Source organism: Chiloscyllium punctatum, chromosome 2 (assembly GCF_047496795.1).
Source record: "Chiloscyllium punctatum isolate Juve2018m chromosome 2, sChiPun1.3, whole genome shotgun sequence".
In the NCBI taxonomy this organism is placed as follows: Eukaryota; Metazoa; Chordata; class Chondrichthyes; order Orectolobiformes; family Hemiscylliidae; genus Chiloscyllium; species Chiloscyllium punctatum.
The window spans coordinates 55,156,196-55,174,153 of NC_092740.1; positions in this window are offsets into that span (position 1 = coordinate 55,156,196).

Consider the following 17,958-nt stretch of genomic DNA (forward strand, 5'->3'; position numbering starts at 1 on the left):
AATGGCATTTTAGGTAAGTTTTGATAAGTTTCTATTCCAGATCTGTAATTATCTGTTGACCATTTGATTTTGTTTTTGTTACGGTGCCCCAGCAGTGGTTGTCAAAATAGGTGTTTAAGGTTCATTTGAAAGGGTAGCTAGGAGATTTGGTGGTAGTGCTCTAACCCAACCACAAGCTGCCAGTGGTTAGGAAGCAACAGCTGCCTATGCATATCTTTAAATTAAAAGCTACTAGAAACCCAATATACATCATAAACACAGGGGAGAGGGTAGGGGAAGTGGTAAATGCACAGCTGATCAACAACCAGATTTGTAACACTATTGTAATGCATGTAACTTTTTAAAATTCATTCACGGGATGTAGGCCTTGCTCAAAACCAACTGCCCAAGAGAAGGTGATAGTGACATATCTCATGAGCCACAGCAGTCCTTGTAATGTAGGAACATCCAGAATACATAAGGAAAGGGATTCCAGCATTTTGACACAACAACAGTGAATGAACGGACATACAGTTCCACGTTCGGCTGGTGTGTAGCCTTACGGTGTTGTTCCTATATATGTGATGACTTTGGCCTTTTCTGGTGATAAAGGTCATGGGATTGGAAAGTGTTTTTAAGGCCCTTGAGTGAATTGTTGGAATACATCTGCTAGTTGATAAACATTGCTCTGACTGTCTGTTTGTTGTGGAGGGACTGACTGTTGAAGAAGGTGGAGGGAGTGCCAATCAAATGTGTTACATGGTATCCATCTTCTCAAATGTTGTTAAAGCTACACTTAGGTAAGTGAATCACGCTGTTAGTCTGTGCCTGTTGGATGGTGGACAGACTTTGGAGTCAGGAGTTCACAGAATAATAGAATCCCATCAGTTTGGAAGCAGGCCCTTCGGCCCAACAAGTCTATGCCGACCCTCCAAAGAGTAACCCAGCCAGACCCATTCTCCTACCCTATTATCTTATATTTGCTCCTGACTAATGCACCTAATGTACACATCTCAGAAAACTACAGGCAATTTAGCATGGCCATTTCACCTAACCTGCACATGAGGTTGGAATTGAACCCGGGTCCCTGCCGCTGTGAGGCAGCGGTGCTAGCCACTGAGTCACCGTGTCGAGCTGATCGCAGAATTCCTGCCTCTGACCTGCTCTTGTCGAAACAGTGTTTCAAAGGTCCAGTCCATTTCTGAGCAACGGTAACCCTACTATATTGATAGTAGTGAATTCAGCAATGATAATGACACAAAATGTCAAGGAAGATACTTATATTCTCTCTTGTAGGTGATGGTCATTGCCTGGCACTTGTATGGTGCAAATGTTAAGGCTGCTTATCAGCCCAAGCCTGGATATTGTCTAGTTCTTGCTGCATTTGGACATGGATTATTCCAGCTTCTGAAGAGTTGCCAATGGTGCTTAACATTTTGCAATCATTAGCAAAAACTCTCACTTCTGACCAGAAAGAAGGTCATTGATGAAGCAATTGAAGATGACCTAGGTCATTACCCTGAGGACCTCTTGCAGTGATATCTTGGAGCTGATCTCCAATAACCAGAATTGTATTTTTTGTGCAATGGCTCCTGCCAGTGGAAAGTTCTCCTTCTGATTCTAATTGACTCCAGTGTTGCTAGGTCTCCTTGATGCCAACTGCAGTCACTCTCACCTCACCTCACCCCACTTCTGAAGTTCAGCTATTTTCTCCATGTGACAAAACATGCATTGCCATCATTCAGTTCACTTGTTACTCAATGGTATAGTGAAATACAAGGCTTGAGGAACCATTTATACTTCTCTGAGAATGCATTGTGGAGTTGATTGAGTTTCCCGTATTCTTTCACACGGTAGCAATTTGGTAGCTATACTGGCATTAAATAAGTAGCAGCTTTATGATTGCATGTAATCTGCCAGCAAATAGAATAAAAGTTATTGTTCATGCAGCTTTGTGGAAAAGAATTGCAATAGCTCTGAGGACATCATCTGCTTTATCAATGATTAGGAAAGCTGTATTCCATATATTAACCTTTGATTTTGCACAATGCAACAGACCATATTTTGTATTTTCCCATTGGAGTATGGCACTGTTGTTAGTGCTTATATAATAGCTACTTATTCAGAGGACAAGACTAATATTTCAGGGAAGATTAACTGAAATCCTCCTATTGCTTTTGAAAACTTTCATTTATTTTTCAGAAGAACTGTATTGTGAAAGCATACATGTATTCTTGGATTGTTGTTAAATCCAGTTATTTCATTCATATCCTTTCGGGAAGGATTGGAAAATAAGGGAATCCAGTCCCACACTAAAGACCTTTTGAGTAGAGCATGGGGTGACAACAGAAGTGGATGCATGGAAATATGAACTGCCATATTGCGCACCATACTAGGACCCAGTTTTCTCCCACCAGAAGGCTACTTCAGTGGATTGGTGAAAATCCTCTCTACTATCACTACACCCTCACCCAGCCAAGTTGGGAAGATTCATAGGTTTGACTAGAGTACTGAATCCTTTGCTTGCTATTATGTTCCAGCCTCCGGGGAATTAATCTGCTCCCTCCTTTCATGAGCAACCAGCAGTCCAACTGGAAAATAACAGACAACCTCCTTAACTCACCTTTATTCAGGCTCTTAATGAGCCACATAGGCTGCTTAACCTGTGAAAGAGAGTCAGCTGTCAGCAGTATTTTCATGTCCCAGCCAGCATTCTTCTGGCTTCCACCTCAGCATGGCTCAAATATCCTGCACAAATTCCTTAAGCTGTTATTTTGTTAGTCAGTGGTGAAAAATGTGGTTAGATATTGTGTTTCAAATCAGTAATTTTATTAAAGCCAAGAGATTCTGACGTCGAAGAGTGTGGTGCTTAAAAAGTACAGCCGGTCAGGCAGCATCCGAGCAGCAGGTGAATTCACATTTTGGGCAGAAGCCCTTCTCTTGCTTCTCGTATGCTGTCTGACTGGCTGTGCCTTTCCAGCACCAAACTCTTCGACTCTGATCTCCAGCATTGGCAGTACTCGCTTTCTCCTAATGGATTCTGAAGGCCTTGGTCAGACATAACAGAAACATTTCCACTCAGAGTCAGTTCATCAGACCATTCCAATATCTAATATTGGAGTGGACTATTTCAACCATATCCACACTACAGGCACCAGTTGCAGTTAAAATGTTCTATTTACCCAGGCCTTGCAGGCATCTCATCAGGTCAATAATATGCCTGCTCAAAGTTGCTGAGGCCCTCAATGAGACACCATCTGACTCTGACTGCTATTTTGATGCTGACGTAAGACAAAGTCAAGTGAAAAGAAAATATAAGCTCAGAAATAGTTGCTCAATGTGAGGATTTTAAATTAATTGCAGGGAAATGAGAAAATAAAGTCTCACTTCAAATCCAAGGAAATTTTAGGCCTCTCATGCCCTAGATTAAACACCCAACCTCTACAGCACCTTCCAAGAATCCCCTTCACTATACTCACCTGCCTGGCAAGCATTGTTTGATAGTCCACATAACTCAACTTCTTTCGACCCAAGGATTCGGTCAATGAGGCCTGGAAATGAGAATAATCACTCTGACAAAAGCCTCCCAGGAGTTAAAACTGGGACTTAAGTTGGCAAGGCAGGGGTTGTTGGCAAATGGAATTTGGCACAGGATCTGGCACAATTAGTGAAGTTCAGAATGACCTATAAGCTTACAGATGAAGAATCAGATGCCTGACAATAGTGTAATTGGATAGACAAGTATGGAAGTGACAAAGCATTGAACAAGGTTTTCAATGGAGAAAGGATGATTTAGATTAGATTCCCTACAGTGTGGAAACAGGTCCTTCGGCCCAACCACCAAAGAGTAATCCTCCCAGACCCATTTCCCTCTGATTAATGCAATTTAGCATGGCCGATTCACCTGACCTGCACATCTTTGGACTGTGGGAGGAAACCGGAGCATCCGGAGGAAACCCACACAGACATAGGCAGTTGCCCAAGACTGCAACTGAACCCAGGTCCCTGGTGAGGCAGCAGTGCTAACCACTGAGCCACCATGCCACCATAGGAGTTGAAGTCAGAATAGTTGTCGGAATAGTTATAGATTGTTATGCAAAATTGTTGTAAATATATTAATTTTGAAAGAATTCAAAGACATGATACTTTTTTTTAACAAGATAGCGATCAAAATGAAGCCAGCAATTTCATGATCCACCTCATATTATTATTGCGGCATTGATTTGGGCTCTTCTACAGATCACGCTCTCATTATAACTGCTTTTATTTTGGTACTGTTTTAATTTGGAATCCAGGAGTCTGTCATCCATGATCTATTTATGCTGGTAAATGCAGCTCCCTTCTCCCAATGGCAGTCTCGTATACCCAGTGTTTTTCCAGTCTCTGAGTCTGCCGCCAAGATAAGGGAGTTGGATTTAGCAACAAATACTGGGACCTGGGTTTCAGACGCCAGTCTCCTGGAATCCGAATAAGTGGCATCAATGCAGAAATGAGTTCTGAAAGGCTGATGGTGCAGCAGTAAAACTGTAACATTATTGATTACAACTAAAAGAAATAACGTTTATAACTATATTCAAAAAATGTCTGAAGAAAGCTCAATTGTTGCTACTTGATTTAATTTGCATTTTCTCATGAATATTTAAGAATTGCCTTCAAGTATAATGCCAATTGCTATTAAGTAAGACTAAAATAAAAATACACTGGATTCGTATTTTCCACTTTGGTAAGAATTAACCAATAATGGGAAAAAAAAACTGAAGGCAAATAAAATGGAATGGTTGTGCGTTTAGCTTCGATTTCATCTTTCAGGTTGGTAATGCATCGGTCATTCAGTGTGCATAAACAATAGCTTTGCTTTCATGTTTCTCAGCCAGCTAGCAAGTCACCTAATGCATGTAAATGATAAACATTAGTGCAGAGTGTGTAAAACTGATACATATCCAAGTGAACATAATGTTCAGGAAATTTGATTTATTGTCTGAGACATGAAGCTTCTCATTGACGGATATTTAAACTGAGCACTGAAAGTATGAATCCATGGCACTTCAGTTTCCAAATAGCTTAATTTATACAAAGCTGTACAACAAATGTGGACTTGTATTTAAATTGCTATATTTAAATCCTTTAATAAATTAAGACTTTGTTTTGTTTCTTAATCCCATTTTAAAGATGCATAAATACAAAATGTTAACATATCACTATAAAACTGATTATGTTTTAACACTTTTATAACATGTTGCAGTTATTTATTCAGTAATGTGCCACTAACTAATGTTATTTTTAATTGAACAAAATTAGGAAAACTCTAGGGAATCAAATTAAAATATGTAAAACTGTAATAAGAACCAAGTTCGAGTGGAATAAATGAAACATGCATGATTTAATATTTATCTCACCATAAACAGAGTGAATTGCTGCATTGCTGAAATGAGCAAACCTGAAATGAAAATATTCCTATGTTTTGCAGATATCATTCCGATTACTCATGACCCTTACCATTTTTAGTATCCTCCATCACAACTGCTAGTTGGATATGATGAGTCGGATCAGGGATGCTGTTGGGTATCAGTTTTGGCGAGTTGGCTGAAACTCCACTACCCCCAACAAATCAAGATCATTATTTTGAACAATAATGGTTGTTGTATTGATCATGACTTCTCCCCAGCCTGCTCCTGGTTCAAACTAAACATGATTCAATGATAAACTTTTTGTCACTATTGGCTCCTGTGAAAATTGCACAACCATGTCACACTAGGTTTTTAATTAATCCTTAGCAAGCCTCAGACAATCACATATTCTATTATTTGTCTTATTTGCTTGCATCCATCTACTCCTGGCAATTAATAAGTAGAAGAAGATAGTCTATGATGCATTTTTTTTCCACATCATGCTGCTCTATTTGCCTGCTCTACATTATTCAGATAAAAGTATCAAAAAAGGTAGATATTTGATTCTACAAATGAAAAAAAAACTTCAATAACAAAATTAAAGCAATTTTGAAAGGTAATAATTAAACAATATTACATTGAGCCACGTGAAAATTTAAATTTAAATCAGTGAAAATTTAAAAACAACTTCAAAACCAATTCACTGAGAGGCTTTCTGGTAATTTGGATGATAGATGCTAAGCACTATCTCAAATTGAGATTCAGGATAGTCCCAGCAATCTAAGGTAATTGACTATCTGTAGTGCAAAATTGGTCTATATTTGCCACAATGATCCTGAGCATCAAAATATTTAAAAAGTACTAAAAGAAATCTTGAAGCCAGATGCTCCAACTATTACTGTGCCTCCTGCAAGAAAACTTCGAATCATTGGAAACTTCAGACATTAGATTGCACACCTTCCTCCCTCCTGACACTTCAGATTGGAATGACCTGCCAACATACATTGTCAAAGGTAAAACCTGGAGAAAGACAACATGAGCATTTTGCTGGTTATGGCCAAAGCAGACCCTAGTGTAAGCACCTTCATGAGATAAAGGAAGAAAATTGATTAGAAATAATAATACAGCAGTTGAAGTTTATATCAACTTAAATAAACCATAGTAAAGTCATAAAGTAATCTTTGTTTAGTGTGGTGTGCTTAATAGCTACTTAGTTTAAAGTGAAAGCAATTTACAGTCAGGGTCACATGACTGTGGAAACTAATAAGTTGATAGTATATTGACAAATGCATTTCTCCAAACCTATCCTGATTTTCATTTAAAAAGTATATGCATTATCAGTTACAATCATAAGTTATCGAATAAATACATTTTATAAAAATAATATTCACTCGTTCAAAAATGTGTGTTCATTCGAGACAAGATCAACATTATTGATCTCTTCACACACGTTTCACCTATTATCTCTAAAGCATTCAGGTCTTTTAATGGCATGCATGAGTTGTTATTGGCAGTTCATCTGGAATCTGCTTATTTCTATTATGATGTTCCTTCTCTAGGGTATATTCTTCCTGCAGTGAGTACTTGATCAGAGGAAGATGCTTGTCTTTCAGATTCAACGGGCAGAATCTCACAGGGGTCTGAGCAACATGGGCTATTGTGAGATATATGGCAAAATCAGATAAGAAATCAAGCAAGATCCATCTCAACATCAAGAGCAACTTGCACTTTTTTAAATACTTTTCACAAGCAGTGTGATGAGTTTCTCATTATGCAGCAGTGAGTTGCCAATTAAGGAGGATTGTTGTTTGTCAAATGCCTTATTGATGACAAATTCACCTTATTAACATTCAACTTTCTATCTTATCAAGCTTACCAAACAAGCCAGATGTCAGCAAAACCTGATTTGAAACCAGAATGGGATTTTGATGGATTCAGCTCACAGTTTTCTCCAAACAACCTCAATATGCATGTGGACAAACAACATCTCAAGGCACAATCCTGGGACATTCCCTATACAATCCATGGATGTTGGCATCTGTTAACCCATCATGACCATCAAGGCACCTCTCCAATGCACTGACATGCTGCTCACAAAGCACATGTCTGCATTTTAACAACTTGCACTGATAGACAGCAGCAGGAATAATTTACACACTTTGACAAGGAACCAGCTCAAAAAACTGGAACATGCTGCATCTCAAGTCTGTTTGTTTGCTCTTTTAGAGCTCAATCACTTAACACCTACCTGCATGCTCTCAACAACTATACCTTTCCTTGCAATGCCAATTAGTGCAGTCACAAAGCCAGGCAGCCAGTCTTGCTCTTCAGCAGTCCTCAGTCAAGAAAATAAAATCGAGTAGAATAGAAAGTGTTGGCACATGAAAAATACAGTGAAAAGTTTTATACATCACCCCACCACAGCGTAGATCTTGAGGGTGTACATCTTGCTAATTCAATATCAACCTGCTCCATGTGCCAGCAGCTTATGTAGCAAACAGACTGCAAGCGCAGGGAGCAAGCAGCCATGACTCAATGCCTTAGTGGATTTGACCTCACCAAAGTTAATGGAGGTAACTCAACAGTCAGGGGGACCAGACACCGTATGTCAAGAGCAACCTGCAATACCACTTCAGAGTATTGCCCATGGTCAGGTCACCTCATAATCCCAGGATTGTGGGGGAATAGTGGGTCGGTGCATGCCCATGTAGACAGGTTGGGTGAGGACCTGGAAGGTGTTAGACTGGTGAGGTCTATGAGACAGCCTTTAAGGAAGATGATTTGGAAGATCTGGGGCTGACAAACACATTAAAGCAGAGGCTACAAGCCATTGTCAAAGGTGCATTCACTATCATTTTCCATTGTACCAGAAATCTAAACTACACAATGGGAAGAAAATGGCTACAACTCCCTTGAAGCGGTCAGTGTAGGTGGCTCGTACTGTGATGAATGGTGCAACAATACCCACCAATGTTAGGGCTTTTAAAGGGGAAGAACATTGCACATAGAGGCATATACCCTGTCCAATCCTAAAGCATGGTTGTCTTACACCTCTCTGCCAGACAATTCATTGCCAACTACACTTTTGAACATACATCAATAGGGATATTGCTCAAGGAGGGCCAAAAGTGTCAGGATAACCCAATGCCATGTAAATGCTTTGTTTTTTTTTTGCTTTCACATGATACAATAGGTTCTCAGTGCAGCCTTACCAATGGCATCTTATCTATGGCCATGAAATGATGCCGGATACAGTAGCACTGCCTTTCAGCACAATGCATAGAGAGATTAACATTCAGATATAAGGTTGAAGCGCATACATTTATACAAATGTTCAGAATAATTTACAAGCTATTCTCACCCATGCTACCAAAGTGCCATAAATATGAGCTCTTCCTCCTCTCCCTCACAGTATGTCTAGTGATAACCCTAGTTCCACAGTTGGCGGGGTGAAGGGAACCTGCTCCACAGTGGAGCCCATTGGTCCTGGACGTTTGGTTGGGAGATACGATTTCAGCTACACTCTTCTGACATCATATTCCCTGTACTCTTTTTAATGACTACTCAATCCAAAGTGAAAGCAACAAGTAGCTGATATCGCATGACCATAGCAAATCACAAGTGTGAAGACCCTGGCAAAAGTATTTCACCAGACAATACTAGAAAGTAGAATGTGGGTTGTGTAAAGGTTATAATAAAGTGAAAATGATGTAAACTTGGTAAATATTGGACATTGTAGGGAGGTGTAGAATTTGATTTCAAAATAACCCCTCAATTTACAAAGAAAATTGTGGATTATGTAAGTTAGTATGTTAACATTGGGTGGTTATAATGTGAGAAGTTAACACCTTATGAATTATCAAAGGTATGTTGACATTTACATGGCTTGAGCTGGAGCCTGCATTGCTCTATGCAATATCTGCTGTTAATATAAAACTACACTTTGGGCCTAAGCAATTTGGGTACTTTAATGAACTTTGCAACATAACGAATGTCTGCATAATATAAAATGAAACATAAAATATTCAACAACTGTGATCCAATATTCTTATAATTGAGAAAGGGGTAGAACTGAAAGTCTTATAATGAGTAGAGATGTATAGATTAATGGCTATCGAATATTATTACTACTATGCAGTGTGAGTTTTTAAAAATATCCACTTCCTTGTAGCTTCTTGAATTCTTTTTAGTCCAATGCCCCCACCTAAAAGTATTATATATACTAGTCCATTACTATTTCTGCTTCTTGTGGTGTCAGAGAGCTATTAATTCCCTACTCCCAAAACCTAATAATTATTATGTCACATGATGCGATTGAAAAGGGAAGGTTTTGTACAAGAGGTACCTGCTGCAGCTTTTGGTAACCACTTCCATTTGAATTCTATCCAACAAATAAAAGTTATAATATTAAATGCCTAAAGTAAATTAAGGTAACATTTTACTTTCATGTTGAAGTACAATTCCAGAAACCACATTAACACACAGGCACTTTCAGCAGATAGGACCCTGATCAGGTCACAAAAATATCTCAATACCTGTCCATATTTAATCGAGTCTGTAGATATTAGTGTCATTAGTGTCTCTTTGCAGGAGACTAACAGATGTTGAAGCTGACTGTCAGTTCTTATTGTTGCATCGCATTTCTGGGAAGAATTGAAAATTGAAAAGGGACAATAATTCCAGATGGTCATTGTTTATAGTTTATTGCAATTTGAAATAATACAGATATAAAACCATTGTATTATTTTTACCCTATAATGATTGAAATGATGACAAATACTCATTATTATTTCTGTATGCATATTGCCAGAATGCCAGCAGACATATTTGGCCTGAGGGGAGTTGCACAACAAAACCCTGTATGTACTAGCAAGTTCAGAAGCTAGATTTACTTTGGCGAACTGTCCAAGTGTGAAATGAATAATGATCTGACACCTCAGGAGTGTTAGTTAGTTAAGATTTCCACTTGCAGAAGTGGAGCAATGTTGTTAGTCATGAGAAAAAAGCTTTAACCGATGCAGCACAAGGGAGATTGTGCTTGAAGGTTTGTGTTGACTGAGTTTTGATCTGACAAATATAAAAATAAGCAACTTTTAAGTGTTAACAAGTGAAACACTCAAACCTACCAGAGAGAGAGAGAGAGAGATTTTCATGTATAATTCCTGTTTTGATATAATAGAAAATGAGATTTAAAAGGAAAGCAGGAAAAGGTCATGCAGCTGAGCTAACCTATATCTTTTAGATTGATCTCAAATTAAGATAATTATCTATTTGTTACATTCATTGTTGTCTTTTTTTTCCAAAATAACATTCACTTTACAGATGTTTGTATTAGGGACCTATTTTCTTCATTATTGTGAAAGTTAAAAAAAAATCCATGTCCATTTCAAGACCTTTCCCTTCTATTTTGTTTCACAATTCTTTAAACAGACAATAATTAAAAACTTCAAAATAAAAAGCCGTTAGATAGAATCAGATTATCCATGTGCACATATATTTAAAAGAAAAAAATTGTCAAAGCATTTTGCAAAGGTGAGTGCCCAAAGAGCTGATGAAATATATCCAATTGTCACCAATGGAAATGACTGCAATTTTTTAACATATTATGTGGGACAATTTTTCATATGTTTATCATAAAGAGGCTATTGCATTGTACATTAACATTACACAGTGATCTTATGTATCTCATTTAGATTGATACCTCTGGAATCTTGATTTTTTTCATGGCATTTGTCAGATTATCATTTCTTTAGTTGTAACTAGCTTTGATGTGCTTTAAAGCAAGGGAAATAGTTAGACATTCTGGGGATTCATCTTGTAAAAAAAACATATCTCATGCCTCCAATAAAATGTTTCAGTTCATTAAAGTTGAACAGTTGAAGTGATGAAACTGCAAGCTACAGTTTTAAGGGGGGATTTCATTGAGAAACTATTATAATTTAACACTGTAATGACTTGAATCTGACAATGACACGGTAAATTTGCTCAGCTTTTTATCTTGGCTCAGTGCAATGAAGAAAAAGTGATGGGAATGGAAAGCACAACCAGTAATTGGTAGATTGGCAAATGAAACTGTTGTCTCAAATGATGAAAGAAAATCTCATTATAGAGAATAATTGAGGGTCACAACCCTGAATGAAGCAGGCAGAGGCAGTTTGCTGTGTGAGAATAGGCTGCGCATAATTGTTATGTTCATGAGCATGGAGACTGAACAAACAAGATAATATTTTTAACTCTTAATTTATAGCAGAGGGGCAGCCTCACAGAGCTAAATTTCGACTTTTGTGTGCCAATCGGGGTAGCAGAATTAATTGGCTGTTCAAGTGGCAAAGAGGATCCCAATATTTTAATACCTAGGCCACATTTGAAAACACAATGTCCACTGCAAGTGCCAGAATGATGACCTTTGACGGCTCATCATATTTTAGCCATCGGAGCATCAGCCAGCTGAGATAGTTGCTGAAGCTGCTAATAGCTCCTGGATTGAGTGGAAGCAAGATGGAATGGGCAGTGCACAACCCACGATTCACAATCGCCCTGTTCCACAGTCTCGTTGGCCGTAACACCAGTGTAACTGATAAATGTAACACATACTCTCTGAACAATTTTCTGATGAAATGCTAAGAACAATCATTGCACCTCAATCTCCAATTACTATTTGAAGTGGGCCTCTTAACTTTGGAGATACATTACCATTACTATAGTGACACTCAGAACTTGGTGTTGAATTATTACTCACCATTTTTATGGCTCTACAATGCCCCATCCACCTGATGGGTTTCTTCCATGTGAGATTCCTTCATAAACACATGAATAGACATCGGCCATTCAGCTCCTCAAGTCTCTTTTGCAATTCAATGAGATCATGGCTAATTCAGGCTCAATATCTGTTACATAACTCAATTTTTGTAACTTAAGTGATATTAATCTGTCAGAAATAAGCAACTTTAGACTAAAAATGTGTGAACCTTTTATTGATTTCTGTAGATGTTGAGAATTTATCCTGACAAATGTCAAATTGGCTTTTGGATGCACAGTTATGTGTTAATTATTACTCCAGTTCCTGCCTTTTTGGAAATTTCTTTCACCTTGCATTGCATTTGGTTCACTTGTATACACTCATTGAGATGCTGGGCATTTCAATATTAGTCTCAAATTCAAAATTAATAGAATGACTGGGAAAGCAATAATTCTAACTCTGACTCTGATTATACTTCAGTTTCTCAAAGCAGTTAGCTTACATTCTGATCCCGACCTTCTCATATTGTCGCAGTGAAATCAATTATGCGGTGAATAATGGATAAGAATTGTCAGCCTAACATTCTGCACTACAGGGCCCCCACCTGTAATGTCTCCATTACTAATCATTTTAGTGAAGCACTGTTAACATTTTGATTTGATTTTCCAAAAAAATGACTTTTAACTTGGCTGTATTTTGGCTTTAAATAAGAAAATCACTGGAGGATGTTGTCCTTTTTAATCTAGCTGCATTTCGTCTAATTTATCAACTGACATATTACAAGGTCCAACCAAGTACAGGCATGAACTGACCAAACGGCAGCAATGCCCCACAAATAGGAAGTGCAAGTGCAGGTAGGGGGTTTTATTCAGCTGGGAGGGCATGCGTTCTACATCTAACCATCTTCCCACCCTCACCTAATTAACTATAGGGCAAAAAGGTTCACTGACTGCCTTTCTGCCTAACTGCTGATTAAAACCCTTGAGTAAGAAGTGCTGAGAGCAATGCCTCTGTATTTGCTGCTACTATCCTCTCCATCATACCCCCCATTCCACAATCCTCATTTTGTCCCTGCTAGGCTTCGACCTGAAGCCCCTCTTTGATCCTGAGCCATCTGGTGGATGCAATACTGGCAACTGCCATCACTTCCGGCAGTACTACAACTTCAATCACAAGTCTCTGATTGGCCAACAGTTCTTAGATCCAGGAAGGCCTGATGCTGGCCATTGGAAACAGCTGCTAAGCATTAACTATTGTGGGCATTCCCCAACTGAGAAAACACAGGCTTCCCACTGATTGTCCAAATGACAGCTGACACTCCCCAGCAAATATTCAATTTTGCACATATAGGGCTATTGTATAATTGTGAGAAAGAAAATCAAAATTATTTCCTCAACTTATACATGAAAGTAATTTCCACTTCACCTCAAATGGATATCATTTACAGATGGCTCAGTGAAACTCTTGAAAAGCACTGAATTTTCTTCTGGGATACAAAAACAGAAGTTGCTGGAAAAGCTCATCAGGTCTGGCAGCATCTGTGAAGGAAAATCAAAGTTAATGTTTTGGATCCTGTGACCTGAGGAAGGGTGACCAGACTGGAAACACTAACTCTGATTCTCTTCACAGATGCTGCTAGACATGCTGAGCTTTTCCAGCAACCTCTGTTTTTGTTTCTGATTTACAGCATCTACAGTTCTTTTGGTTTTCTTCTGGGATAGATCAGTTTCTAGAGATGGACAGGGGTCTTGCCCATTGTCCACTCATTTCAAGAAAAGACTTCTGAAAGGAGCTCTCAAATTTCAAATCTAATGTTGATCTTGCTTTTTGTGCACCTTCTTTGCAGCAGTGGCTTTGTGTTCATTGCTCTGTTCAATCACCCTATCATCTTTGTATGTTATGATCTGCCTTTACTAGATCCAAAACAAAACATTTCACTGTACCTAGGTACATATGACAATAATAAATCAAACCAAATCAAAACAAATCAAATCATGGAGATGGGATTCTTGTTGAATACGTCGCAAACTAGAAAAAGCCAACTACTTCTAACCAAGGAAGTACTGCACGCTGCAGCCATCTGTCACGACAAGTGTCGTGAAGCAGACGTGGACATCACCTAGAACTTTTCACGACTGTTAATTTAAGTCTTTAGAATGGACAAATGTTTTCATGGGCTGAGTGTTTGAGGTGAGTGGGATGGAAAGCAAAGCACTATTTTGTCCTCTGGCTGCAGCAAACCTGTTGCTTCTGACCCAAAGAAAACTAGTAGCCCTTTCTGAGCTGTTTCTGGGTTCATGAGTGTTGAAGCAATTGGCAATAGAGAAGCTTCCATATCCCTATTCCCTTGCTTTAGAATAGTCAATGTTTGAACAGGATCCTGCAGAAGTTTGAAGCATCTATCCCGCATATCTTTCCCTCTCTAGTGCTCGTTTTTGGTGAGTTCAAAATTATTAACAAAAACTTCAGCTGTGCTTACTCCTCACTTTTTATTATCTTCCCTCCTTTGCAGCAGGTGATGGCACACATTGGATTCTGCTTTTTCTTGCTTAGGAGGATTTAAACCGATATTGCATTATCCCTTTTCCAAGCTGAGGTCAGCTGACTCAGCACAGAACACAATATGCCTCATTGCTTTACTTTTCTTTCAGCTGAATAAACAACAACACAGGTTGCCATTTTAAAGTTGTTGCTGTTCATATCCATCAGGTCTACTGGTCACATAGGCATGTACAGGTAGAATTTATAGATGTCATATAATACTTATTGATCAATCAGCATTCATGATTTTTTTATTGGTTCAATAAGAACATTATATTAAATTTCTAACATCTGCACAACTATGCTTGGATGTGCTAGAATTTAAGTAATAAAAGTGAATGATGAATTGTCATTGAAATTCAATGCTTGGTCTTTTCTCATGGAGCTTTGGGACAAAATTTATTTCTTTTCAAATGGTATTCAAAAGACATTTGTGTTAACTTGCTCATTGTCTTTGGGCTGTCTGACATACTTAACAGAAAAAGCTTTCCGTCTCTGAATAGTGAGGATCTGAATAGTCATGAAATCCCTGCTGGACCTTTCGTTCATTTATGCAGTGAATAGAAGCTGTGGTTGAAAAGTGTTGAAGGATGGTGGAAGTGACATCTTCTGTTTACTTCAATATGACAAACCGATTCATTTTACATGACCGTTACTCAATTTTATGTGACAATTACAACTGTTTGTCGTAAAGATTTTAAAAATCACTTTTTCTCAGTGTTTTATTGTTCTTAAAGATAAAACATTTTGAGAAAACTTAGAAGTTTGCATTCTTAATGAAAAAAACTTCAGTGAAAAGAACAACATATTCAGGTAATGTTGTCAATTGACCTGAAGCTCAGGTTTGGACAACTGACAAAGGTTCCATGCCTGTTCTCCAGAGCTGTGATCTCTAGAGGTGCTAGCAACTCAGTAATACATCTCTTTCCAGATGGTGAGAGCACAGGAGCTGGCCTTGGGCCGGAGTATTGGTGCAAGGTCTCAGTGACATTGCTGGTTGTCTTGGACATTGATGCTAAACTCAGAGACAGTTGGTAGGGGTGTCAGTACTGAGATAATGTGAACTGGTTGCTTTATGAAAAATTGGCATCCTGCTTGAGGTAAAATATCATATGGAATCTGAAGTCAAATATGAAGAATTGACCTGGTAACAACTGTACTTTTAGAAACATTCATCTTTTTTGTTGCCTTCTACTATACAATCTTATGAAGAAAAATCTTTTCTTAAGCGTGGTACAGTAAATCCCTGTGGCACTTCTAGTGCAGCTGAATAATCACAGTTATTGTTAATTTATTATAATTTTCCACGTATAATGTGTGTTACACTTTATGTGCATTCTCTCAAATTATTCTTTTTACTTCTCTACATGCAACATCCAATTGGATTTCGGGTTAACTTCCTCGTGTCAAATAATGCATGTAGGAAAATAATTTTGAAATGCATTTTAAACATGTAAAAATGGTTGTATATAATTTGCATGAGCTTCTAAGCATCTGGTCCATTTCCTAGTACAGCCTGGTGTTATTTACTTATGCATGTAGAAAAATCACAGTACATCGATTCCAAAATGAGATTTCCTATCGAAATGGCATGGAATAACTCACTCAGATCTAAGGATCTAAGTTCTGATAGCTGCTAAAAGTACTGTTGTTTGGAGAAATACAATGCTACAGTGAGTAGTTTAATAAAGTAATCCTCTTTGACATATGGTCAGGGTCAGGGTAGAGGTGAATGTGACTGCTGAAAGATCATATTCACTTCATATCAGCTTGATCTAAGCTGAACACAATGTCCCAACGTAATCAGATTGTATTAACCTAGGGTAATCTCAAAGTAATCTTCTCGGCTGAAGAGGCTAAAAGTGTACTTCTTGCTGCGGCTTGCAACAAATCTCTTAAGTAACGTGCCATCACATTGATCATTTTTGAGTGTTAGTGCAATCTGTAGAAAAGTTCTAAATTCTATGGAGACCGAGAGGTCCCTTAAGGGTGGCTTGGTGGCTGAATGGTTAACACTGCTGCCTCACTGTACCAGGGACACAAGTTCAATTCCAGCCTCAGATGACTGTCTGTATGGAGTTTGCACATTCTCCATCTATCTGGGTGTTTTCCTCTGGGTGCTTCAGGTTCCTCCCACAATCCAAAGATGTATAGGTTAGATGGATTTGCCATGCTAAATTTCCCATAGCAACCAGGAATGTGTAAGCTAACCATGAGAAATGCAGGGTTACGGGCATGGAGTGGGTCTATGTGGGATGCTCTTCAGAGAGTCAGTAAGTACTTGATGGGTCGAATGGCCTGATTCCACACTGTAGGGATTCTATGATTTTTACACTCAGATTGTGCATATGGATCATCTGTCTGGGAACAGTCCATTTCAAATGGCAGGCTGTTATTACATCCTTGTAAGTGGAGTCCAATTTGAAGAGGTATTGTTATAGAGCCATCAGCAAGCTCTTTTTGTGCAATATAAATTGTTGTTTCCTTTGAGATTTGGTATTCATATGATTCTGTCTTGATGAGTAGAAGATGAAAAGCTTCAATAATATCTCTTTTTCTCAGTAATATTCAATTAATATGGTTGAAGATCTAATTGAGAGGTCACTAAAGAGCATGTTCTGATTTTGACAGTGATATATTGGCTGTTCGTACTGTATGGGGCACACCAAATGAACAGAAATGTGTGATCATGGATGGTCAAAGGAAGAAGTTGGGCCTAGTGAATGCATAAACATAGCAGAGGATAAACTGGCCTTTGGGAAGCAAGTACCAGATTACAGGGAGAGTGGGCTGTCAGTACTTGGGTAACACAATAGATAATAGACAATAGACAATAGGTGCAGGAGTAGGCCATTCTGCCCTTCAAGCCTGCACCACCATTCAATATGATCATGGCTGATCATCCTTAATCAGTATCCTATTCCTGCCTTATATCCATAACCCTTGATTCCACTATCCTTGAGAGTTCTATCCAACTCTTTCTTAAATGAATCCAGAGACTGGGCCTCTACTGTCCTCTGGGGCAGAGCATTCCACACAGCCACCACTCTCTGGGTGAAGAAGTTTCTCCTCATCTCTGTCCTAAATGGTCTACTGCGTATTTTTAAGTAGTGTCCTCTGGTTCGGCACTCACCCATCAGCGGAAACATGTTTCCTGCCTCCAGAGTGTCCAATCCTTTAATAATCTTATATGTCTCAATCAAATCCCCTCTCAGTCTTCTAAACTCAAGGGTATTCAAGCTCAGTCGCTCCAGTCTTTCAGTGTAAGGTAGTCCCGCCATTCCAGGAATTGATGTCGTGAACCTACGCTGC